Raw genomic sequence first — 27292 nt, 5'->3', positions numbered from 1 at the left:
AGTTTTTAAAGTAGAGATTTTGTCTTTTACTATGTTGATGTCACATTTGGGCAGCTGGAGATTCTCTGATTGTAATTTCTTTGTGGCTTACACCTTTATTTTCTTACCCAGTGTTCATTCTCTTTAATAGCAGAAGTATGATTTTTGGGGGGGTGAGAGTTGGGGGACAGTGATGTGCTCCATTGAAACGCTGATTTCCTTGTCTCTCTTTTAGCTGATGGTAGGCTTGTGGAATACCCCATCAGTAGTGCTCTCAGGTTCAGGCATGGGGACCTCTGCCCTAGGCTCCACACCTCAGAGGACCCCACATACCACAACTAGACACAAAATAACTTATTAAGGAACACAAATGCCTCTGTCAGACTGAAGATCTGTCCTTGAACTTGGACAGATCCTAACCCTCTGCTCTCAGGACTGACACTCCTCTGGCCCAGGAAAATGGAAATCCTTCTCTTATTCTCTCTACGCAAAACAAAGACCAGGTAAACCCCAATTCGGGGAAGTGTTGTGTATTATGCTACTGCCGACTTTGGAATGGACCTTGCTTTGAAGTCAGGGAGGATGTGAGTAGCAGCAGGGCTTAGACAAGAAAAAAGAAATATTAATTTGTCACATCCTTCGTCTCATATGCATAAATGAGCAAGATTCTTTGTAATAAAATATCATTTTAGACTAGTGCTGTGCTTCCATTTCCTTGCTTCTTTTTGTGCTCCTATTTATGATTCCAGAGGTCATCGTTATTTAGTTGAGTATTTACAAGAGCTGTACATTGACATTTCACAACATTAAACAAGTCATACAACACTTAAATTTGAATATCTGCAGATCTAGATGTAATGTGTGGAGCATGGTAACAGTGTTTGATATTAGCAACGAACACTAACATTATGAGTGGTTTTATTTTTGTAAATATACTTAATGTAATTTAATTAAATTTCAAAATAATTAAATAAAACTTTTTTAAGCCTAACCTAAATAACTTAATATAAGTAAAAAATTAAATAAAACTTTTCAGTTTAAACTAAAACTTAATCTAAATAGAAAAATAATCTTACTGTAGTACACCTGGTGTATATAACCACTTATATGGTTAGTTCAGTAATTACACAGTTCTCTGCCAAATTTATAAGAATGAAAATTGTTATGGCTGAATGTTTGTGCCTACCCTCCCACCCCCCAAATTCATATGTGAAAGCCCTAACCCCCAATGGCCTGGTATGCAGAGCCTTTGGGAGATAATTAGGTTTAGATGAAATAAGTAGGTTTAGGTGTACATGAGGATGGGCCCCTGTAATGGGATTAGTGTCCTTATGAAAAGAACAAGAGAGACAAGAGCTCTCTCTCCACCATGCCACGTGAGAACACCGTGAGAAGGGGGCCACCTGCCAGCCAGGAAGAGGTTTTCACCAGGAACTGAATCTGTTGCTGCCTTGGTCTTTGTCTCTAGCCTCCAGAGCTGTGAGAAATGGATGTCTGTTGTTTAAGCCACCTGGTCTATGGTATTTTGTTATAGCAGCCCAAGATGATTAAGTTAGAAATATTGGGCTGGCCAAAAAGTTCACTTGGGTTTTTCTGTATTTGTTATGAAAAACCCAAATGCAGTTTTTGGCCAACCCAATACTTTGAGAACAAGGACTATGTATTATTTTAATTTTAGCAGTACCGTGGAAGAAATCTGTAAAATATACCCACCGATGTTCTCTGCTACAAGTACAGTTTCAGTGGAAATGATGCTCTTGTTCCTATTGGTAGCTGTTCTCTCTGTTCTTGGTCTGGATCCCATTTCCCCCCCCCCCCATCTTCTCAGGGACCTACACCTGGAGTTATCCCTTCTCACACTTTTATCATTTTGTTGTATCTTCCATGCTAGAAAGAGAAACAAAACCTAAAACAAATCATTGCACTACATTCCCTAACAGCTACAATGTATACCTCCACTTGCTTTCACAGATAAATTTAATACATTCTACTTCCACAGTTGCCATTCATTCCTCAAATAATTCCTCTTTGGCTTCCATCTCTACCACTGCATTGAAACTCCTTTTGTCAATAACTTTCCTGTTACCAAATCCAGGCAACATTTTATGCGTTTATCTTGTCTGAACTGTTCGTAGCATCCCACACAAATGATACTCCCTCCTACTTGAGACATTTATTCTTTTCTTAGATATCTTAACTCTCAGATTTCCTCCTATCTCATTATTTATTTTCAGTGTTATTTTCCTTCTATTTCTAATTTCTAACTTTTGGCCAGCCTCAGTGTTTTATGCTTACATATAATCTAATTCAATTGATTTCATTTAGTCTCATGCCTTTAAAAATAATTAAGATAACTCAAAAGATCAGATTCTAAAATCAGACTCAAAAGAATCAAATATTTTACTCACTATCAAAATTCAGTAATAGTTTCCAGGATATATGTAACTGTGAGGCAGAGGAGCAGCAGGAAGCAGAGAGTTACAGCACAGCTACCTAAGGCAGCAGTAGGACATGCCTTGGTTCAGACTTAACATATGAATTATATAAGTAGTGTACGTACATATGCTGTATATGCAAAGAGGAGATGTTCTGGTTATGAAACACCTTCATTTTATATGTAGATGTTTATCTAAATTAAAGAATATTTGCCAGAAAGCTATTCCCCATAACTCCATAAATTCCGGTTTCGTTTGCCCTAAGCAATCCCAGATAAAACAGATATATCCTGATCAAACATTCCATAGGTAAGTACTCTCTTAGTAGTCAATCACTGTATATCTCAGGAGTGCGATCATAAACATGCTTCCAAGGAGATTCGCTAGGTACCCTCCTTCTGTCTTTCCCAGGGGCATTGCTCTAGTAAAGGGAGAGAATGGATGGCAAGATGGCTGCTAACCCTGTCCACCAAGTTGATGTTGATGTGTTGATATTGATGTGGATGTTAATAGGTTACTACCTCCCAAATTTAAAGCTAGCTACCTTTACCCACTGCCACACTTAACATCATCTGTTGTATGGTAGGCGCTGTCCTGGGTGCTGAGTGTTCAAACTAGATTAAGACACAGTCTAAGCCCTCATTCCTTACTCAGGAGTGTGCTTTCATGAGAGATTGTAGTACAAAAACGACATAAGCCAAGCTACTGAAGATGTATATCCAGTTCACCTTGGTGATGCTCTGAGAGGAGCACAAAAGCATCTCAATCTGTGGCAGGAAGCTGCTTTCTATTAAACGTCTAACGGATTTAAAATACATCATGTTTACATATACACTACCAAATGTAAAATAGATAGCTAGTGGGAAGCAGCTGCGTAGCACAGGGAGATCAGCTCGGTGCTTTGTGACCACTTAGAGGGGTGGGATAGGGAGGGAGGGAGGGAGACACAAGAGGGAGGGGATATTGGGATATATGTATACATATAGATGATTCACTTTGTTATACAGCAGAAACGAACACAACATTGTAAAGCAATTATACTCCAATAAAGATGTTAAAAACAAAGAAAAACATTTGGTTTCCAAAAGTAAAACTTTATTTCAGGATTGGATTTCTCTATCGCTTTAGTGACTGAGGGAATATATCAAACCAGATACTATGTTCAAGTCAGTTATTACATTTTATAGATAACCTTTTGTGTTTCTAGTACACAAAGAATGAATAAATCAACCAAATCAACATACTATATTTATTTACCAGGGCTATGTTTTAACTACTTTTCAGAAGTGTATTATCTAGCACTGTTGCCTAATATACTCTGAGAATATTGTTTCCCTCTGTGTTTTCTGATATAATCTGGAAAAATAAAAACCGGAAGCAAAAAAAAATACCTCATGCTTAAATTAGGTAAGTGATTTTACTGTTTGTATTTTGGCAGTTGCTTTATATCTTACTATTTTTACATGAATAAACCTGAATGTTTTCCTGTATTCCGTAGCTAACCATACATAGAATAATGTGGTATAAAAGAAGCTCAATAAATTTATCATGAACAAAACATTATGATACTTCTTTCCTCTATTAAATTCTAAAATCCTTGAAGGGGGCATATTTTCTTTGGTTATTTAATCTCCAAGAGTACTAGCAGGGTGTTCCAATTAGTAGGTAAGTGCTTCATAAATATTGATTCCTTGAGCCTGTGGGAACCTGTCACCTGTGACCCAATTTTTCATTGTCCCTTTTGCCACACATATTTTTACTGCTCTTTTCACACAGACAGGTTTAATGGCCCATTATCATAATCTTTTCCTTGCATATATTCTTAACACTATTCTTTTGTTCTGTTCACTTGGAAAAAACTTCAAATCTGGTTGAATCCAACTAATCCACAAACTTTTTACCTGGATCCATAAGACCAAATATAGGTACAGAAAAAATACCCACATGGTCCACTTCAGTCTTGTAAATACTAATAAGAAGTAGGTTCTTAGTGTCTTCTGGCACACAATGTATTTTCCAAGTTTCATTGCTATCCCACTCTGTTAGACAGTTACGTCCTATCTTTTGTCTTTGTCAGTCTTACGCTGCCTCTCTCCTTTGCACTATTAGCTCATGAGATTACCTCCAATTTTACTGAGAATATAGAACCAGTCAGAATAAAACTCCATCTGTTCCCACACTCACTCAGCTTCCCGCACCTTTGCCTATGCACGCTGCCCCCCCCCACCGTAATCGCAGATAAATTATCCATGATTCAAAGTCAGCATATACACTTCTGGGATCAGTGCATTATCACGTTTTTTCCTTCTTCACTTGATCTTTACCATCTGCATAGAAACAGAATGTAAATTCTCCCATAATAAGAAAAATACACTTCCTTTTCTCCTCTAGCTATTGCCCCATTTCTCTGTTCCATCTTTAGAGAGATTTTCATTGAAAGTGTTTCTCCAATTCTCACCCTCCTAGGACTCTTCTCAGAGACTCCACTGAAGCTTTGTATCAATTATATTTTTTACTTGCTGTATCTTATGATGCTTTGACAATCAGGGGCCTTGTGGACCCAGGGAGGAACTGCCCCTCTCAGGGTTTGCTGATTCCTACAGATGCAAACCACTCCCCGATGAGTGCCTTTCATATACAGACCACCCAACCCAGAGCCCATATCCCCAACCTCTTCCTTTATCAAACTCACATACCAAGCCAGCCTTTCCTTTGCCCTAAATTACCATTGGGCAAGGTACTGGACAGCTAGAGACCATCCTTATAGCCCAGAGCCCACAAAAGGTATTCCAACTATTTAATCCCAAGCTTGCTCAGTGTACCTGCCCAGCCTCACCCATTCCTTTCTTTGAAAACACCAATAAAGACTCTGGACTAAGTTTTCCTCTCACTCCTTCTGCCTCCTGACTGACTGGCGCTCCCCCAGGTGACCCTGCATGGTGCGTGTGCCGTGGTCTCATGGCAATTGTGTAATGAAATTCCTTTCTGTGGCCTTGAGCTCTCCGTGTGTTCACTCGGGCACCTCTGTAAATCAGTCAAAACAGGCTTTCACACATATCCCTCCATCAAACCAATCTTTAAAAATATAACTAGACATCAACTTTCTAATGTTTCCAACAGAAAAAAAAATTCTCATATCAGCAGTGTTCCTTCAAGAGCCACTTTCAAAGTGTGGCTTCTGGACCACCATGCTCTCTTTATCTTCCTCTGGACCACTTACCTCGGTCTCCTTGGCTGGTTCTTACTGATCACCTGGACCTTTGAATTTTGAAATTTGAAAGTTTGAAGTTTTCAGCCCTTGGATCTCTTATCTTCTCCATCCACTCTTCCTAGTTGATGTTTGTAGTTTCAAGGCTTTAAATTATTCATCTCTGCACTGACGGATTTATATCTCCAGGCCAGACCTCTCTTCCTGACTTCACGTTTGTATACCCAGCTCCCAACCTAACACTCCCCCTTTGTTGTCCAAAAGACATTTCAAAGGAGTAAGTCCCAAAGTTCATTCCTTAGAACTCATCTTCAAATCATCCTGCTTCCTTTTTATTTTATTTATTTTTTCTTCTAACCCTCATGTAATCCATCAGTGAGTCCTGGCTCTTCCTAACAGAATAGCTAGAGTGATTGCTTTAATAATGAATAGTTATGTGCCTCAGATGATTTCCCATCTTACTCAGGGCAGACACAAAAGTCATTACCCTAGTCTTTTAAGGACTGTCAGTAGTTTGCTGTCTGTATTCTTCTCATCTCCCACCCCGACCCACTGCTCTCCATCACTCTGGCCCAAGCGCCGTTTCCTAAAACATGCCAAGCACTTTCCTGCTTGAATACCTTTGCTCTTGCTTTTGTCTTTGCCTGGAAAACTTTTCCTCCTCTGTCTGCGAGGCTTACCTCCTCTTATCCTTCAGACCTCTGTTTAAATGTCACCAGGGAGTGAGGCGTTTCCTAACCACCACACATAGAAGAGCTTGCCATCTGGACCCCAGCAACCCTGATACACCAGGTTCCAAATTTTTCTATAGCGCTTAAAAGCATTTCACTTATTGTCCATTTTCTCCTTTTTATTTGTTGAGTATCCGTCTTTCCTCCTTTAGGTCAATCTCCTCTGGTTAAAATATAAGCTCTATGAAGTCAGGGATTTTGTCAGTTCCTAGGGGAGGGCCTGGTGCAAGGTAGGCAGCCCATGTGTGTTTGTGGGGTAAACAAATGCGTTCATTTTAATTCAATTAAATAATATCAAATAACACTTTTGTAAGGAAAAAGATGTGAAAAAATAAATTATTAAAAATCTGACAATATAGCTAATTTGGCTTTGATGAGATGAGTCTCCTCTTTTCTCTCTGAATTCAGCCTCCTGGTCTACCTCCTGGTCTGATTGTAGGTCAAGATCATACCTTTGAGGTTATGAACGATAAAGTGCAAATATGAGTCTTGCGTATTTTAAATTCATTTACTTTTCAGCTCCGTATGTAAATAGAGGAAACTGTAGATTTGATTATTGACCTCAAATGAAAGGTTATCTTGCAAAGGTTAAAAAAATGCTTATGATTGCAGGAGGTTAAAAATCTAAAGCCAAACTTTGAGCACAAATACTATAATATAGCCCTAAGCTCAATGGATTAACTTTAAACATATAACTGTACTAACTTCAATGTAAAATAAATGATTTCTTACCTCTAAAATTAAGAACAATTAAGTTTTTTAAACTTCTTATTTTATATTGGAGTATATAAGAACAATTAAGTTTTGTACCAAATTACTGTTAGATCATTTTGAGAATAAGCTGAATCATGTTAACATTATTATTTTTAATTCTATGACTCTCTCTTACAAGTAGCTTTGGGTGTATATACAAGCTAAGGAACAGACTATCGCCTTGCAGCACTTACTGTCACTGCCCCAGAGGGTCTGACTAGTTCAACGTGTTACCAATTTCATCCTCTCAGGAAAACGCCTCTTCCTTTCAAGTTATAATTGACTTATCCTCTAATGATAGTCTTCTGTGTAAAACAAGCTAATCTTCCCAACTCCTCACATCTGCTGGTGATGAGATACAAAGATGAATTTAACAACCAGATAAAATATTAATTTAAAAACAACATTCTATTCATAATTTAATTATTGTAGCTATTTACTTCTTTTGCCACAGGTTTATTTGCTTTTCACTAGAGAAAGAAAATTCTTCTCAAGCATTTGACAACAGTAAGAAGTTCATTATGTGGCCAATTAGGTTGATAAGTTGACAGCTTTGGAAGAGTTCCAGAAAAATCTGTCATCTTCTCACCACAGACAAGTTCTGTTTAACAAGCCCCTCTAGCACAGGTTAAACTATTCAATTATTCCTTAAGTGTTTGACCTCGTTTCTTGCATCCTGCAGGAGAATGGGGTTAACATTTCACCAACAGTGAGGAAGCCTTGCTGAGGGGGAAAATATTGGTTTTTTTTTTCCCTCCAGCTAGTTATTGGTTCAGCTGACTCATGGTTGTAATAGTCTAATTTAGATTTAATAGTTATGAAAAAGGAATAATTATTTTTCCTTTGATTCCGTACTTTCCTGTGCTTCATATGTTCCATGTGAAGACTATTAAATATATTTTGATATTTTTCTCTAAAGGGTAACACAGATCTTTATGTTGTCTGATCTGTAAAATATCTTCAGTTGCAATTACTTCAGTGGTTTATTGTTTTTCCAATATATGAAATACAGTATAAGTGCACAGGAGTATGTGAAACCACACGTTACAATTAAGGAAAGATAACACAATGAACATCCACATTCCCACCATCCGGGCCAAGAAATGTTGGCTTGGCCAAAATGTTCGTTCAGTTTTCTCCGTAAGATGGCTCTAGTAGCACTTAGTTGTCTTTAACTTCATTTGAAACAATGTTGTTAGATTGTATTGTGATGGCTGTCATATCTGCGTACATATAAAAAAGACATCAAAATTGGTGAATTTTTGTGTAGTAGCTTTAATATTGAAGATGGAAGAAAAAAAGCAACATTTTCAGCATATTACGCTGAAATATTCACCCTCCAGCAGTGAATAAGCCTTCCTGTTGCTCCACTTCCTGACCTACATTTGGTGTTGTCAGTGTTCAGATTTTGGCCATTCTAATGGGTATATAGTGGTATCCCATTGTTGTTTAATTTGCGTTTCCCTGATGATATACAAGGTGGAGCATTGCTCCTGATATACAGTTGTGGAACATCTTTCCATATGCTTATTTGCTATTTGTATATCTTCTTTGGTGAGAGACCTGTTCAGGTCTTTGGCTCATTTTTTAAATTGAAGTGTAGTTACTGGAAAACATTATACAAGTTATGGGTGTACAATAGAGTGATTCACAATTTTTAAAGGTTATACTCCATTTATAGCTATTTTTAAAATAATGGCTATATTTCCTGTGTTGTACAATATATCCTTGTAATTTAGTTTACACCTAATAGTTTGTACCTCTTAATCCCCTACCCCTATCTTTTCTCTCCCCCCTTCCCTCTCCCCACCGGTAACCACTAGTTTGTTCTCTTCTGATGTATGCATTCACTGCTATAAATTTACTTTTAAGCACTGATTTCACTGCACCCCACAAATTTTGATAAGTTGTGTTTTCTTTTTCATTCAGTCCAAATATTTTTAAAGTTCTCTTGAGAGTGGTTTTATTTGACCCAAATGTATTTAGAAGGGTACTGCGTACTCTCCATGTACTTGGGTTGTTCTGGCTTTCTTTCTGCTATTGATTTCTAGCTCAGTCTCATTGTGATCTGAGAGCAGGCATTGTATTAGTTCTGTTTTGTAAGTTGTGGAGGTGTGTTTTATGGCCCAGAATGTGGTCTGTCTTGGTGAGTGTTGCGTGTGAAATTGACAATAAAGTATAACTTGTTGTTCTTGGATGAAATAGTCTACAGATGTTGATTATGTGCAGTTGACTGATGGTGTGGTTGAATTCAGCTGTGTCCTTAACTGACTCTGCCTGCTGGATCTGCCCATTTCTCATAGACGGGTGTTGAGGTCTCTAACTGTGATAGAAGATTCTTTGATTTCTCCTTGCAGTTCCAGCAGTTTTGCCTCTGGTAGCTTGATGCTCTGTTGTTGGCGCATAGACGCTGAGGATTGTTATGTTTTCTTGGAGAATTAACCCCTTTATCATTATGTGATGCCCTTCTTTATCTGTGATAATTTCCTTGCTTTGAAGTCTTTTCTGTCTGAAGTTAATAAATTGACTGCTCTCTTTTGATTAGTGTTATCATGGTATGTTTTTTCTCCATTTGTTTACTTTTACTTCACATGTATCTTTGTGTTTAATGTGGTTTCCTTGTAGACAACATATAGCTGAGTCTTGCTTTCCGATCTATTCTGACAATCTGTCTTTTAATTGGTGCATTTAGATAACTGATGTTCAAAATGATTATTGATATAATTGAGTGAATATCTACAATATTATTGTTTTATTATGTGTAGCTCTTGTTCTTTCCTACTATTTTTTTTGGTTCCACTCTTTTTTGCTGTTTGTGCTTTTATTTGAGCATTTTATATGATTCTATATTCGCTCCTTTCCTAGCATATCAGTTATACTTTGTTTTTTACAGTTTTTAGTGGTTTTCCTATTGTTTGCAAGTAATCCAAGTCCACTTTCAAATAACTCTACATTACATCATGGGTAGTATGAGAACTTTATAATAACAAAATAATCCTAATTCCTCCTTCCTGTTTCTTGTATCATTGATGTTATTCATTTCACTGTAAATAAGCATACATAAGTATACATATATTTATGTGTGTGTGTATATATATATAAGTATATGTAATCAAATACACTGTTGGTATTGTTACTTTGAGCAAGCTGTTATCTGTTAGATAATTAAGAATAAGAAAAATAAAAGTAATTACTTTATCTTCATTTATTACTTCTTTAAAGCTTACGCTTTCTTTATGCAGATCTGAGTTTCTGACCGGTATTATTCTGACTATAAATATATTGTTCTCCTTATCTCTAAAGAACTTCTAACATTTCTTGCAAGGTAGGTATACTGGCAACAAATTCATTTCTGTTTGTCTAGGAAGACTTTATTATTTCTTCACTTTTGAAGGTTTATTTTGCAGAATACAGTATTCTTGGTTCGTTTGTTTTTTTTGTTTGTTTGTTTGTTTTCTCAGCGGTTTAAACATTTCACTCCACTCTCTTCTCACCTGCAGGGTTTCTGAGAAGTTGTATGTAATTCTTATCTTTGTTACTTTAAAGGTAAGGTGTTTCCCTCCCCTCCACCCCTAGCCCAGCTTCTTTCAGGATTTTTTCTTTATCTTTGATTTTCAATAATTTGAAACTGATTATGCCTAGGCTCGTTTTTTTTTGCATTTATCCTACTTGTTATTCTCTGAACTTCCTGAATTGTGGTTTGGTGTCTGACATTAATTTGGGGAAGTTCTCAGCTAGTGTTTTGTCCAATATTTCTTCTGTTCCTTTTTCTCTCTTCTTCTGATATTCTTATTATGCATATGTTACACTACTGTAGTTGTCCCACAATCCTTGGATATTCTATTCCATTTTTTTTTTAAGACTTTGCTCTCTTTGCTTTCTGGTTTTTAAAGTTTTTGTTAATATATTCTTAAGGTCAGAGATTCTTCAGCTGTTTCTAATCTAATAAGACCATCTAAGGCATTCTTCATTTTTGTTACAGTGTTTTTAATCTCTAGCATTTATTTTGGTTCTTAGGACTCCATTTCTCTGCTTACATTGCCCATCTGTTCTTTCATGCTGCCTACTTTATCTGTTAGAGCCCTTAGTCTCTTAATCATAGTTATTTTAAATTCCCAGTCTGATAATTCCTACATCCCTGCCAAGTCTGGTTCTGATGCTTGCTCCCTTTATTTTCAAATTGTGGGTTTTTTTTTTTTTTTTTCTTTTTGCGGTATGTGGGCCTCTCACTGTTGTGGCCTCTCCCGTTGCGGAGCACAGGCTCCGGACGCGCAGGCCCAGCGGCCATGGCTCACGGGCCCAGCCGCTCCGCGGCATATGGGATCCTCCCAGACCGGGGCACGAACCCGCATCCCCTGCATCGGCAGGCGGACTCTCAACCACTGCGCCACCAGGGAGGCCCAAATTGTGGGTTTTTTGCCTTTTGGTATGCCCTATGATTTTTTTCTTGATAGATGTAATATACTGGGTAAAGGGAACTGTTGTAAATACCTTTGATGACGTGGTTGTGAGGTGTGGTGGAGGGAAACGTGCTCTGGTCATGTGACTGGGCCTCAGTCTGCCAGTGAGCCTGGGCCTCTGACTGTGAACTTCACAAACGTGAAGGACGGCTGGAGTGGCCTGGAGTTGGCCATTTTCCCTTTGCTCAGGTTAGTTAGGCTCTGATATTGCTCCCAGCTGGGGAGGCTCTATCTGACTAGTTTCACCTGAGGGCTGGTCTTGTTAAGAAGCGCTCTGGCGTCTTTTAAAATAGTTTCTTTCCTCTTGCTCCAGCCAGAAGCAGGAGGGAATTTTCCTGCAGTGTTTACTGTAAGAAGCCGGTAGAGCTCCTGCTAATACCGTGAGGGCCCCCACGACTGGGTGCCCTGGAGTTTTTGTCCCTCAGGCTTGTCCACACCGAGCCTCCAGCACTCTGTCATTGACCGTTCACGTTTTCCTCGTGGCCCTGGTTCCTGCTCATGGGTTCCTGCTCAGGTCAGCCGTGATGGTTTTATAATCTGTTCAGCATTTCTTCTTGTTTTGGGAATTGAAAATCAGTCCATTTAACTTTTATTTTCATTACTAAGAGACATTGATTCATTCCTATTTACTTAGTTAGTATTTTGTTTTTATTCCTTCTTTACCATGTTTATTTTTTTGTTCATTTCCTTCATTGTTTGGAATCAATGGATTATTTTTTTCTCATTCTGTTTTGAATTTTGTATGTTGGTCATAAGAAATCAATTGTTGGTCTTTTAGAGAAGTCAGCTGTTATTTCATCGACACTCTTTGGAAAGCAATGCTTTCTCTCTGGCTACTTGTAAGAACTGTTGTTGGTTATAGCTGTTCTGTGATTTCACCATGGCATGTCTACATGAAGATTTTATTTACCCCGCTTCAGATTTCTTGGGCTTATTAAGTTTGTTCATTGGCGTCCTCCACCAATTCTGAAACACTTCTCAGCTGTTCCTTTTTAACCTGTTGCCTCTGCCGTATTTTCTCTATCCTCACATTTGGGATTTTGAAGGAACATATGTTAAATATTTTTGTTCTAACTTTCATGACTCTTAAATTTTTGTATGTTACTTCTTTGCTCTCTGTGCTGCATTTAGATTAATTTCTTCAGTTTTATATTTCAAAGTATAATTTTTTCTTCACCCATGTCTAGGCTTGTCTTTAACACACATATCAGTATTTTACTTTCAATTACACATTTGCATTGCTGGAAGTATGGTTTTGTTATATTTCTTTCAAATGTGCTTGCTATTTACTAATTTTCAAAACTCTTTAATATTTTGAAACATAAAATTTATACTGTGTGTCTAATGATGCTCATATCTAAAGTTTTGGTGGGTCTGAATTTTCTCTTTGTGGTTTCAGTTGGCTTTCACTGATATTGTGCTGCTTCCCTCTCGTATTAGGCACAGAACCAATAATGTGTGTGTGTGTCTATCTATCTACCTATCTACCTATTTATCTATCTGAGTTAGAGAAAGATTTTAAGGAATTGGCTTATGTGAGTATGGAGGCTGAGAAGTTCCAGGATCTTGTCGATATTTCAGAAATAGCAGAAATAAAACCAATCGATCACTGAAATAGTAATTAGTAAAAGTTTAGTGTGCACAAAAATCTGTTCACGAGTGGGAACACTCAAACTGAACATGGGATGAGGCTCAGAGGTATATTGTTATAAAATAGTTTATATGGTGAAAAGGCAGTGGTTATTGATTCTTCACAGTGTTTGGTTATAACTTTAGGGTTTTCCTAGTGATAGGGAATTGGTTAAAAGTGGTAGTATCATATTCATTTTGGAGAAGAGCTTAAGTTTTGTTTATGATTTTCAGGCTAGAGTGGCCTGGAGTTGGCCATTGGAGGAGGCATTAACAAGAAGTGACCCAGGTTGTTTCACTTATTTGCAGAATAAGCTACATTAAGTTTTGCTAGTGTGACTACACAGGTTTGTCTGCTCAGGAAATTTCAAGTCTGGTCTCCATTTGTGCTTGATTTTATCAATCTTCACTTGGCAAGCTGGAGACTCAGGAGGAGAGCCGATGGTGTGGTTCAGTCTGAGCCGATGGTGTAAGGTCCAGTTTGAAAGCTGGCAGGCTTGGGACCCAAGGAGACGGAAGCTTCAGTTTTAGTCTGGACACAGGAAAAGACCAGTGTCGCAGATCAAACACTCAGGCAGGAAGAACTGCTCCTTCCTGGTGGGAGAGTCAGCCTTTTTGTTTTATTCAGGCCTTCAGCTGATTGAACGAGGCCCATCCATACTGGGGCAGACAATCTACTTCACTTTGTCCTCCCATTCAGACGTTGGTCTCATCCAACAAACACCCTCACAGACACACCAGAATACAGTGTGATATACAAATATCTGGGCACCCTATGGCCCAGTTAAGTTGACACGTAACAGTTATCATACCTTTTTATTTAACCATGTTTGGCAATAAGGGACATAGTTTCCTTGGAAATTGATCTGTGGAAATGCTTTGAAAACTGAGGTGAAGGTGGATTCATCTAGGAAATATTAACATCACCAATCCAGAAACACTTGGCACATAACTCATCAGTTAAACTTTTTTCGGTAACTCAGACAATATGAATTAGGCTGAAAATCCCTCTTTTGGATGGCTATGGTTTCACGTTCTTTAGAGAAGTTTTCCCTCTCCCACTGAGCATGGAGCTCAGAGACAGTTCATTGTAGACTTTGGGGGATGCAGATTTAGTGATAGTTCACCATTTTACCAAGACTGTTACCCTCTCATTTGACTCTCCTGGAGGGCAGTGGTGAGGCTGTATTTGCTTATCTGTCCCTGAGCCCTGGGCTGTCAGAACATTTATTTTAAAGTTTACTGGGTTTTGGAAAATGCTCAGAAGGGCCAGGGCCACTTCAGGTACCCGCCCCCCCTTTCCTCTCTGGATCTCTGTACTTATTCCCTGTCCCGACTTCCTCACTGTGTTAACTTCTCATGCAGACTTTCAGACTTCTTATAATTCGACCCCTCACATTTTGTCATTTTCATGAACTTCAATCTTATGTGGCTAGAAATGAAACTCTTCAGTGACGAATTTTAAATATCTGTCTCTGATCTGTGCATTACTTAGAATGTTTCAATATAGGCGATATATTTAAAGAGCTTACCCTACAAATCCAAATTCCAGAGTCGGAAATCCTGACATCATCTTTTATTGATATTAATAATAAAAGTGAAAGAAAGTTTAAAAAAATCCCAGAAAACTCAATGAAGTCATAAATCAGGCGTTGCATCTTCTTTCAGAAGTTCTGTGATTTTTCTAATAAACAGAACACATGTAATTACTTTCCTATTATGGATAATTAAAGGACAGATCCATGAGATGGGTGTATTACATACAAGTAAAATTTTAAAAGGAAATAAGAACGAATTTTAAAAACATAACAGTGGCTTGTCCAAACTGGAAGGCCTCACCCAAAGCTCTGGGGGAATGGTCACCAAGTTAGTGTACCCAGGGTAGGGTGAGAGATCTGTTAATGGGTTCTATTTCAGATACTTCTCTTCACTAATATCCAAAGGGATTTCCTTATTTAGAAGTTATTTGGACTCTGAAACCACAGATATAATGAAAAGTAAATAGATACTAATCTGTTAATTTAAACACTGTATATAAACACAACACAGTGAATATAAATAACATGTACATAGCTATAACGTAGCTTAGGTCTTTGTCTCTTCTAAAGCGTGCATTGTGGTTTTGATTTGCATTTCTCTAATGATTAGTGATGTTGAGCATCCCTTCATGTATTTGTTGGCAATCTGTATGTCTTCTTTGGAGAAATGTCTATTTAGGTCTTCCACCCATTTTTGGACTGGGTTGTGTGTTTTTCTTGATATTGAGCTGCATGAGCTGCTTGTATATTTTGGAGATTAATCCTTTATCAGTTGCTTCATTTGCAAATATTTTCTCCCATTCTGAGGGTTGTCTTTTCATATTGTTTGTGGTTTCCTTTGCTGTGCAAAAGCTTTTAAGTTTCATTAGGTCCCATTTGTTTATTTTTTCTTTTATTTCCATTTCTCTAGGAGGTGGGTCAAAAAGGATCTTGCTGTGATTTATGTCATAGGGTGTTCTGCCTATGTTTTCCTCTAAGAGTTTTATAGTGTCTGGCCTTACATTTAGGTCTTTAATCCATTTTGAGTTTGTTTTTGTGTATGGTATTAGGAAGTGTTCTAAGTTCATTCTCTTACATGTAGCTATATCACCTCACACCATCATCAAAAAATCTAGAAACAGTAAATGCTGGAGAGGGTGTGGTGAAAAGGGAACCCTCTTGCACTGTTGGTGGGAATGTAAATTGATACAACCACTATGGAGAACAGTATGGTGGTTCCTTAAAAACCTAAAAATAGAACTACCATATGACCCAGCAGTCCCACTGCTGGGCATATACCCTGAGAAAACTATAATTCAAAAAGAGACATGTACCACAATGTTCATTGCAGCACTATTTACAATAGCCAGGACATGGAACTTACCTAAATGTCCATCGACAGATGAATGGATAAAGAAGATGTGGCACATATATACAATGGAATATTACTCAGCCATAAAAAGAAACAAAATTGAGTTATTTGTAATGAGGTAGATGGACCTAGAGTCTGTCATACAGAGTGAAGTAAGTCAGAAAGAGAAAAATACCGTATGCTAATGCACATATATGGAATCTAAAAAAATGTGACTGATTAACCTAGTGGCAGGGCAGGAATAAAGACACAGATGTAGAGAATGGACTTGAGGACATGGGGAGGGGGAAGGGTAAGCTGCGACAAAGTGAGGGAGTGACATGGACATATATACACTACCAAATGTAAAATAGATAGCTAGTGGGAAGCAGCCACATAGCACAGGGAGATCAGCCCAGTACTTTGTGACCACCTAGAGGGGTGGGGTAGGGAAGGTGGGAGGGAGATGCAAGAGGAAGGGGATATGGGGATATATGAATTAAAAAAAATTGTTTACAAGGGACACACTTAAAAAATTGAAATAAAAGGATGGAAAAAAAAACAACAAGAAAGCATGCACTGTATTGTGCAAGTCCTAGAGAAGCACTGTAATCAGGTAAATGCTGCTATCCTGTATTTTTCTTCCTTTTCAAGCCAGTTCTGTGCCATTCTCTATCTTCTCCGACCGTGGCTGGTGTGGGCCTTATTTCGTTCTGGTTGTTTTAGTTTTTCATTGACTGGAGTATTGTTTAGAAAGAACCTGGGTGACTCTCTGCTTCAAGGAGGGGCTTTGTAATGTCAGTGATGGTGAACTCATTGTCACACGTTTACCCTTCTTCTTGGAGATTTATGCCCAGACCCCTCCAACAGACCTCACACAGTCACTTTCCCTTCCCACACCGAGCCTTCTGTAACTGTGTGCAGATATTTAGGAATGCGTTTTCCCATGCTGATCCAGAAGGTTTTTATTGGTTTCATGCAATTTCAGAAGTTTTGGGTTGAAAATAACCTTATAATGGCTCTTTCCATGTGAAAAAAATCTTTGCCAGAGTGTTACTCCTTTTTTGAGTCTGCACTTCTTTTAAAAGCTAAATTAGTTTACTAGACTTCCAAGTGACAGTAATTCTTCGGCCGTGTCTTGTGTGAGAAAATACATAGTGATTGAAATTTCCTATTCAGTGATTCTTTAAGTAAATTGATATTTTATTAAACAACTGAGCATCTTCTCCTGGAAAATAGTGGTTTATAATATGAAAACATGATTTTTTTTCTGTTCCACTGAGAATATTTGATGTATGTTTGTATTTAAGAACACCATGAATAGAATAAACCTATAATTATCCCAGCTCACCATGGCCCCAACCTTAGGAACAATCACTTGGAGTTAAACTCCTAAATCACGCTGTGAAATGGCTGGTAACTGTAAAGGCTGCACTTTACTCTTTTATTATTTTTACTTTATCAGACAGGGTTCTTTGCTGCCAATAGTAGAAACCCTCACTAACAGAGCAGGAACTGAACTGAATTTAAGGGTGGTGCATAGCTCTCAGATGCCCTGCCAGCCTGGAGAACCCAGAAACTCATCAGGACCCGTCATGTTCACACCACACAGGCTGCTGGACTGCACAGTGGCTGCTGGCCTCGCCTCCAGGGCACACTCGATTTTGTGCTGCCAACCTTTCACCTTTGCCTTTGCTGCCAGGAGTAACCTCCCAAAGTCCTCCTCTTAAGGCACCTGTAGTTTCATTAGGAAGGTATAAGTTGAACATGTGAACCATGAGAGGTGTTAACCTGAAACAAATAGATGGCCAGGTATTTCTCCAGCAAGGATGGGTTTACTCAGGATATCAGAGAATTTCGATTAGGGCTGTGCAACCATGGTGAGCTGTGTGCAAATCCCCACACAGCCAGGAAAGGAGAACTTTTATAGGGAGGAAAAGGGATTTGGAAGGGCCACAGTAAACAGAGTCTATGGCTTTTCATGGCTGAGTCCTTGTTAGGAAAGAAAAGGAGTCTTTCTTCTTCCTGTTGGACTCGGCTTTGTCACAGGGCATGAGAGTTCCCCCTGGTGGTCTCCCTACTCTATTTAGGTTTGTTTTATTAAATTTTTTATGGAGAGAAACTTGAGATAAAATATACTGAATAATAAAATGTATGTTTAGATAATATGAGAGATTAAGGAGAGATTCATTATGGTTAAATTATCATTATTTTATTTATTTTTTTTTTTTGCGGTACGCGGGCCTCTCACTGTTGTGGCCTCTCCCCTTGCGGAGCACAGGCTCCGGATGCGCAGGCTCAGCGGCCATGGCTCACGGGCCCAGCCGCTCCACGGCACGTGGGATCTTCCCGGACCGGGGCACGAACCCCTGTCCCCTGCTTCGGCAGGCGGACTCTCAACCACTGCGCCACCAGGGAAGCCCTAAATTATCATTATTGAGTAAAATTCATGAAACGGATTTGTTGATGGTTTTGGTTATAGATAGTTTATTTCATGTTGCCTGCTCATCAGCTGCTTATAAATTTGAATGAACGAAGCACTCTGACCTTAGTTATAACAGAATTTGTTACTTCTGCAGAGTGACAGTGCTATTGCAGTTTTCATGATAAATTCTCTTTTCTGTGGTTTTATATCCTGTGATGTTAAATTGTATGAGGATGAAAGTTGGCATTGAAAGTGGCTCAACTCGTATGAAAATTTCTTTCTAAAAGTTGTTTAAATTAGTATTTGCAACAAAGCAATCAACTAAACCATAATTTATCTAAAAAATACTCTTCCAACTAAAGAAATTTATTCTAAACAGTAAACTTTTACTAGCAGTTACCCTTTCATTTGGAATAGTTTCTATGGGCATTTAAAAGTACTAATGCAATAGTTATACTGAAGCACAACTGCCTCTAAATAGTCTGTCAGTTGAACATTTTTCCCAGTTATTATTCCAGAAATGAAGTGGCCAGTTGTTTATTCTTATCTACTCTTTATTTTATTATTTTTTTAGATATTACTTCTGTAATGCATTTATTTTTTAAATTTTATTTATTTAATTTAGTTTTGGCTGCATTGGGTCTTTGTTGCTGCGCACGGGCTTTCTCTAGTTGTGGTGAGTGGGGGCTACTCTTCGTTGTAATGCATTTAGAGAGGTATTTATAAACACTTGTAATAAAGATGTTTGTAACAGTGGTACCCACTCACTACAAAGAGAATTGTGTGTGTGTGTGTGTGTGTGTGTGTTTATTTGGATACAATTGACAGGTAATGTGTACGTTTAAGAGGTACAGCATATCTATTGGATAGTTTATATTGCAGTATGATTGCCATTGTGGCATTAGCTAACCCCTCTGTCATGCCACATAATTATCATTTCTTCTAGTAGTGGGAACAATTAAGATCTATTCTCTAAGGAGGTTTAATATTTATGATACAGTTACATTGTCTATAATCACTGTACTGTGTGTTAGATTGCCAAGACTTATCTACTAATTGCAAGTTTGTACCCTTAAAATCAGCTCTCCTCTTACCCCACTCCTCAGCTCTACTCTGTTTATTTCAGTTTGGTGCTTTTTGGATTCCACACGTAAGGACTACCATACACTGTTTGTCTTTCCCTGTCTGACTTACCTCATTTAGTATAATGACGTCAAGTTCGATCCATATTGTTGCAAATGTCAGGATTTTATTTTCCTCATGGCTGAATAGTATTGTGTGTGTGCGTGTGTGTGTGTGTGTGTGTGTAATCTCACATCTTCTTTATCCATTCATGCATTGATGGACACTTAGGTTGTTGCCATGCAATGAACATGGGAATGTAGATGTCTCTTTAATATTCTCTTTTTAATTTCCTTTGGATATATTGCCAGAAAAGAGATTGCTGGATCTATGGCTGGTAGTTCTATTTTTAATTTTTTGAGGAACCTCTGTAATGTTCTCCATAGTGGTTGCACCAGTTTACAATCCCACCAGCAATACACAAGTGACCCATTTTTTCCTGCATCCTCGCCAACACGTATTATCTCTTATCTTGATGATATGCTTTCTTACAGATGTGAGATGATATCTTACTGTGGTTTTGATTTGCTTGTCCTTGGTGATTAGTGATGCTGAATGCATTTTCATATACTATTTACCATTCGAATGCCTCCTTTGGAAAAATTTCTGTTTAGTTCCTCTGTCATTTTTTAATTGGGTTTTCTGTTGTTGTTGTTTTTGAGTTGTATGAGTTCTTTATATATTTTGGATATTCACCCATTAACTGATACAAGGTTTGCAAATATTTTCTTCCATTGGCTGCTCTTTCATTTTGTTTATTGTTTCTTTTACAATGCAGGAGGTTAAGTTTGATGTAATACCACTTATCGATTTTTTTTCTTTTGTTGTTTGTCCTTTTGGTGTCATATCCAAAAAATCATTGCCAAGACCAATGTCGAGAATTCTTCTTCCCTATGTTTTTTCTAGCAGTTTTACAGTTTCAGGTCTTATGTTTAAGTTTTTGATCCATTTAGGGTTAATTTTTGTGAGTGGTGTAAGATAGGGGTCCAATTTCATTTTTCCACATGTGTTTATCCAGTTTTCCCAACACCATTAGTTGAAGAGATTTTCCCCATTGGATGTTCTTGGCTCTCTTATCAAATATGTGTTAACCATATATACAGGGGTTTAATTCTGGTTTCTCTATTCTCTTCCATTGGTCTACATGTTTATTTTTATGGCAGTACCATACTTTTTAGTTACTACAGCTTTGTAGTATATACATATATATATTTAAATTAGGAAGTGTGATGCCTCCAGTTTTGTTTTTTTCCTCATGATTGCTTTGTCTATTCAGGGTCTTTTGTGGTTCCAAACAAATTTTAGGATTGTTTATTCTATGTGTTAATTGTTTATTGTATTCCAAAATGCCATTGGAATTTTGATTGGGATTGTGTTGAATCTATAGATGGCTTTGGGTTGTATGGACATTTTAACAATATTAACTCTTCTAATCCATGAATATGGGATATCCTTCCATTTGTTTGTGTCTTCTTTGATGTCTTTCAGTAAAGTCTTATAGTTTTCATTGTACAGATCTTTCACTTCCTTGGTTAAATTTATTTCTAGGTATATTACTGGTTTTGATGCTGTTGTAAATGTAGTTATTTTTCCCAGACGTTTCATTGTTAGTGTAAAGAAATGCAACTGATTTTTTTTTTAGAGTTTTAATAAGGCTTTTATTTAAAAGAAAATTCTTAAAATAGTTTTTTATTGAAGTATAGTTTATTTACAATATTGTGTGTTTCAGATGTACAAAATAGTGTTTAATATTTTTATAGATATATTTCATTTAAAGTTATTTAAAAAACAATGGCTGTATTTCCCTGTGCTGTACAATATATCCTTGTTGCTTATCTATTTTATACGTGGTAGTTTGTACCTCTTTAATTCCCTACCCTAAATCGCCCCTCTCCCCTCCCCTCTCCACACTGTAATAACTAGTTTGTTTTCTATATCTGTAAGTCTGCTTCTGTTCTATTATATACATTTGTTTTATTTTTTAGATTCTACATATAGGTGGTAACATAGCATATTTAACTTTTGTGTATTGTCTTATCTACTTTTCAAACTTGTTATTTACAAATAAATGACTTTGAGGTTTGGATATGTATGTTTGCATAGTCATATCACTATATTAACTGCAGTATAAGTTGGGTAAAGAAGTCAAGACAATGTGTTACTGCAAAGAAGGAGATTTTAGAACTGAATTAATGTAAAAGTTACTTTTTGGAGGGTAGAGATAGGTCATGGTTGATTTTTCTTTCCCCCAAACCTACATGTTATTAATTATACCTACTACAATTGGCTATGGGTTTTTATAGAACTATGAAGAGTTAAGAAAGAAATGATAAAAAATGAAGCAGGGTCTTTTCAGCACCCTTACCATTGCCTAAACTGGGTAACATTTTCCCTTTCATCCTCTGATAGTTCTAATTTCATGCTTTAAAAAAATAATGAATTCATGGGTGAGTGTTTGCTTCACTACATGGCAGCATTGTTGGAGCTAGAAATAAGTCAGCCATCCTTGTCATCGAGAACGCATGCCCTCCGTGGCTTTTAAGCACCTATATTGGGTCAGATTAGGGACGCACGTATCTGAATCTAGTAGAGATGAGCTATATATTTAATTCAGGTTATGCTGACCCTAAATTCAACTTAAGATTTTTATAATTTGATTTGTCTCTCAAAGTCCTAGTTCACTAGTGATTTCATTTGGCACTGCATAATTGGCCTCAGGTACAAAAAAATGTCTTTGTTACCAAAATGTTAGAATTTGAGCACTCTGCATTTAAAAGTGTTTATTGGGACAGATTTTTACACACATTACTTTCAGGCAGGACTGAAAAGATTGGAAGAAGAATAAACCATCCCTATTGTTTCTCTCCTTTTATAGATATGCATGTTAAAAAATTGATAAAAAATCAGTTTTGAATAAAGTGACTAGAAAGATATTTTGGTTTGACCAGTCAGTGCCAATTATATGTGATGTTCAGAAATTTCTAGAAAAGTCCCAAGGATAATCTTCTCAGGATGACTTTATCTGCTGGAAGTATTAGAGAGAACCTCTGGGTTTGGAATACCCGTTTCCCTTCTCTTGACGTTGCTGACTGCAGTCACCTGGCTAATGACCATGGGAAAAGGGAGACCGATCCTGCCGGACCAGCACTGTCCAGGGGGACTTTCTGTGGTGATGGTCATGCCCCGTATCACAGGATCTAATACACTAGCCACTAGCCACATGTGACAACTGAGCATTTAAAATCTGCCTAGTGTGACTGAGGAGCTGAACTTTAAATTTCATTTAATTAAAATAAGTGTGTATTATTATTTAATTTTTAACTTTAGTTAACGAAAAATTAACTTTAATATTTACATGTGACTAGTGGCTACAGTGATAAGACAATGAAACATGATGTTTTCCAAAGTGTGAAAGCAGGTCACTTGCATCATAATTACCTGAAGTCAAATGAGGTGTTTTAAAAATGCAGACTACTAGAACTTTTGAATCATAATCTTTGGGGAAAGAGCCCAGGAATTTGCTAGCAAGAACACAGAGGAGTTTGTGTCAAAGATCATTCAGGAATTCAGGACTCGCCTCTCATGTCTACTTTTTAGGAAAGTTTGCTCTGACCTAGAATGGCAATAGCACCCTAGTCTCTCTCCAACCCCTTACTTTATACTCTCCAACTCCCTGCTTAATTTATGTTTCTCCCTCTCTATCCCTCTCCCCTCCCCCTGCTTCTCCCTTTCACCTGTGCTACTTAAATGGATATACTGGGGCTAAAATAGAGTAGGAATTCATGTGCTGGAGTTATTTTTTTTCTATACTTTTTACTATTATGAGACTGAGATGAAATATGCCTAAATACTAAATGTCGTTGCTTCTAGGGAGTAGAATTCGGAATTAGAAGGGCTTTTTAAAAAAATACTTTTCCATGATTTGTGAATTTTATACATTGCAATATTTATAATCAGGAAAAAAACATTTAAAGCTTGCTGCATTTAAAACCCATTTCATTTTAACATGCAACATAGATTTTAGTTTTCTCACTGTCTTGCATCCATGTGCTAACTCTTGTTGAATAAGACGGGCACCAGCTACATTGTAAAATTCTCTAAAATTACACAGGAACTAGTGAATCACAGATGGTTTTTCAGTTCACCCCAAAGGAACTTAAACCAAAGCGTAAGGCCTTTGCAGATGATTAACATAAGGTTGTATGGAGAAAATGGTTTTATGGAATGGGATAAAACGTGAGGATGGAGACAATTTGGTAAAAATAAAACTTTCATTTTATTCATGAGGGCCACATTCCAAGAATGGGGTGACTCCTGGAAGCAAATGTCTTTAAGTGTGAGTTTTTCAGTCAATTTAAATGCATCTCACATTTCCAACTCTTTTATTCACATTTCTACTCAATATTTAACTGATTACACCCAGACATAATTTCTAAATGCACACAGTATATAATGTTGCTGTTTTCACTCTCAGTGCATGATTCACAGGGAGATAAGAGAACCTTTGTCTGCATTTGGGGGCCTAGTTGGTTTGTCCAACTCTGTCTAACACATACTCTGCCACTTGGTAGAGAAATAAGAGGTAGGCTGCATTGGTTGCTGTTTTGAAATACTGCAATCACTAAAATTATTATTTTTATTTTCTATAAAATTGGCAAACAGGAATGACAATGTGTGTGCATGCATACATAGCACAAATGCCATTAAGAAGGTTCAATTACATTTTTATATATTTTTTCAAATTAGCTGATCAAGAATTGTAATAAGGCCAATTGTGTTTAATCGTCAAAATATTTAATTGTCAGGGACATTTAGGAAGTAATAATCCAATACTAAGCAATTAAACAGGGTTTTCTTAGCTAGTAGTTTATGATAACACTTAACATTTTCAGAAGGAAATGGTTAAAAAAAAATGGAGTCTCTTTTTTGCCTCCACCCAGGAATCTGACCCTTGAAAGAACTAACCCTGTGTAAATAATTCAAATGGAGATAACAGGGGGTTAACTCTAAAGTATATACAGTAGTTTGAAAGCAGGAAGGAAAAATATAGACAGTTATGAGCATCAGAAGCTCTAAATTTTGGTCCAGGGAGTACAGGTTTCTGAAGGGAACAACACTTAGGTTGTCAGGAGACCAGAATCCAGATCATCTTTTCTGTCCACTGGATGTGTGAGTTGACTCTAGCAAACCTTTTGAGCCTCACTTTATAACACTAAAAGTCTAGTAATTAGCCTGAACTTACACACTCAAAAATCAGTTCGTGCTCCTGTATAACTTGCTCTTACACCTTGAGTGGTCATATGTCAAGTATTTTTGTTGTTTTTTCAGCTGAAGCATAGGATCCCCGAAGATTAAGTGTAGAATTCACATCTGCAGCTTTAATCAGCAGATTTACTGAAGGGCACAGGGAAGCTCATAAATTTACCCTGTTTTAGACGTAATCACTCAATTTGACAAGAGTGTTGATAAATCTCTTCTCATGAAGAGAACTCAAGAGTGAGTAGCAGCGACAGTAAACTCCTGCCAGACCACCTGTCACTGGCCTCTTGAGAACACAACCATCAAATACCTTCCCCTTGGCTAGGTCTACTGAAAATAAGGGAAATCAATAACGTCTAATCTGACTTGGTTGTCAGCAGTACAAATTCATCAAAATGCTACTATCTTCTTTTTGCAGTTGACTGTAGAAGATGGCTTTTCTGAAAGATGGCTTGATTTTGGAAAGGTTACAATCTGATTCCTCTAAATTGAAATAATACACATGATACATCAAGTAGGCTTTCTTTGAGCTTAATAACATTCCTTCATTTATTGTAAGATATGACATACAGATAAATGAATAAAATACATACAGTTTAATATCTGTGAAGTCAAAACTCAAGAAACATTCAGAGCCAAAAATAAATAAGAATTTGCCAGCACCCCAGAAGCCCCACCCTAATCAGAGCCCCCTCTCTCACTCTTAGAGCCCTTCTGTGATAAACACACTCAACTTTCCTTAGCACTTTGCTTCCTTTGTTTGCATTCCTGAAAATAGATTACCCTAGTTTTGAGCTTTGTATGAATAGATCCGTTAACAAAATAATACATTCTCTTTTTTATTATCTGCTTTTTTTTTTCTTAATTTAGTGAATTTCATTTAGGTCATTACATGATGCTGTAGTTTTTTTGTTTGTTTGTTTGTCACTATGCAGTACTCAACTGATAGAATAGTATTAATCCATCCTATTGTTGATGAACATATATGTTGTTCCAGCTTTGGGCTTTTATAATACTGCTGTGAGCATTATTGTCCATGCTGTAATCATACAGGTGGTATGTACATCCTTGTACTCAACTGCATCAGAATTTTAGGAAGGGAATTACTGGACAAGGAGATGCAGATAGATCTTGGGAGATGTAACAGAAAAGTCAGTTGGGACTGGAATTGTCTATTTGGGAAGATTTTGAGTACTAATTCAATTACTTTAGTGATTGTAGAACTATTTAGGTTTTCTAGCTCTTTTTGTTTAGTATATCACATACTTGTCTCAGAATTTGTCCTTTTATTTAAATTTTAAAATGCACTAGTATAAACTTGGCTTTTAACATTCTCTTATGTAGCATCTTCAATAATACTTCCCTTTTTCATTTGTGATACTAGCTTTTGAGTCCTCTTGCTTTTTTTCATCTTGAGTGGCTTGTCAATTTTTAAAAAACTCTGCAAAGGTATGCTTCTGGTTTGTTAATCCTTTCTATTGATATTTTATATTTATTTGCTTTTTAAAAAATTAAAGTATAGTTGATTTACAATGTTGTGATTCTGAATATATATATATTCAGATAGATATATGCTTTTTTAGATTCTTTTCCTGTATAGGTTATTACAAAATACTGAGAATAGTTCCCTGTACTATACAGTAGGTCCTTGTTGGTTATATATTTTATATATAGTAGTTTGGGTCTGTTAATCCCAAACTCCTAATTTATCTCCCCCAACTTTCCCCTTTGGTAACCATAAGTTTGTTCACTATGTCTGCTTGGGTCTATTTCTGTTTTATATTTGTTTTCTATTTCATGTTCTTACAATTCTTCTTGTTTTCTCTTTTGTTATGTTTTCTTATAATTCTTTGTCTCTCTCTTTTTTTGTTTTTTTCTACTTCTTTTGGTATTATTGTGCCCTTTTAATATATTGTCAGAGATGCCTGGTCTATTAATTGACAACATCTGTTTGTTATTAAAATATGCATTTGAGGCTGTGGTGGCTTTGTAATGTATCAAGTTGGGCTAAGCTAACTTACATTGCCCAGAATCCCCCTGTATGCCTTCAGTTAGAGTGGATTACATGAGGTTCTTGCACAAGATTAGGAGGATGATGTCATTTATATGTGGAATCTAAACACTCATAGAAACAGAACAGATTGGTGGTTGCCAGAAGCAGGGGTTAGGGGGTGGGGAAATGGGTGAAGGTACTTAAAAGGTACAAACTTCCAGTTATAAAATAAGTCCTGGAGATGTAATGTACAGTTAATGATACTTAACTGTATATTTGAAAGTTGCTGAGAGAGTAGATATTGAAAGTTCTCTTCATGAGAAAAAAAATTGTAACTGTGTGAGGTGATAAATGTTAACTGGACTTGTGGTGGTGGTCATTTTGCAATATATACATATATCACATCATTATGCTGTACACCTGAAACTAA

The sequence above is a fragment of the Mesoplodon bidens genome, assembly GCF_964165515.1.
Source record: "Mesoplodon bidens genome assembly, chromosome: 6".
NCBI classification, from domain to species: domain Eukaryota; kingdom Metazoa; phylum Chordata; class Mammalia; order Artiodactyla; family Ziphiidae; genus Mesoplodon; species Mesoplodon bidens.
The sequence above is the reverse complement of the archived record's forward strand: the minus strand, read 5'-3'. Positions refer to the sequence as shown.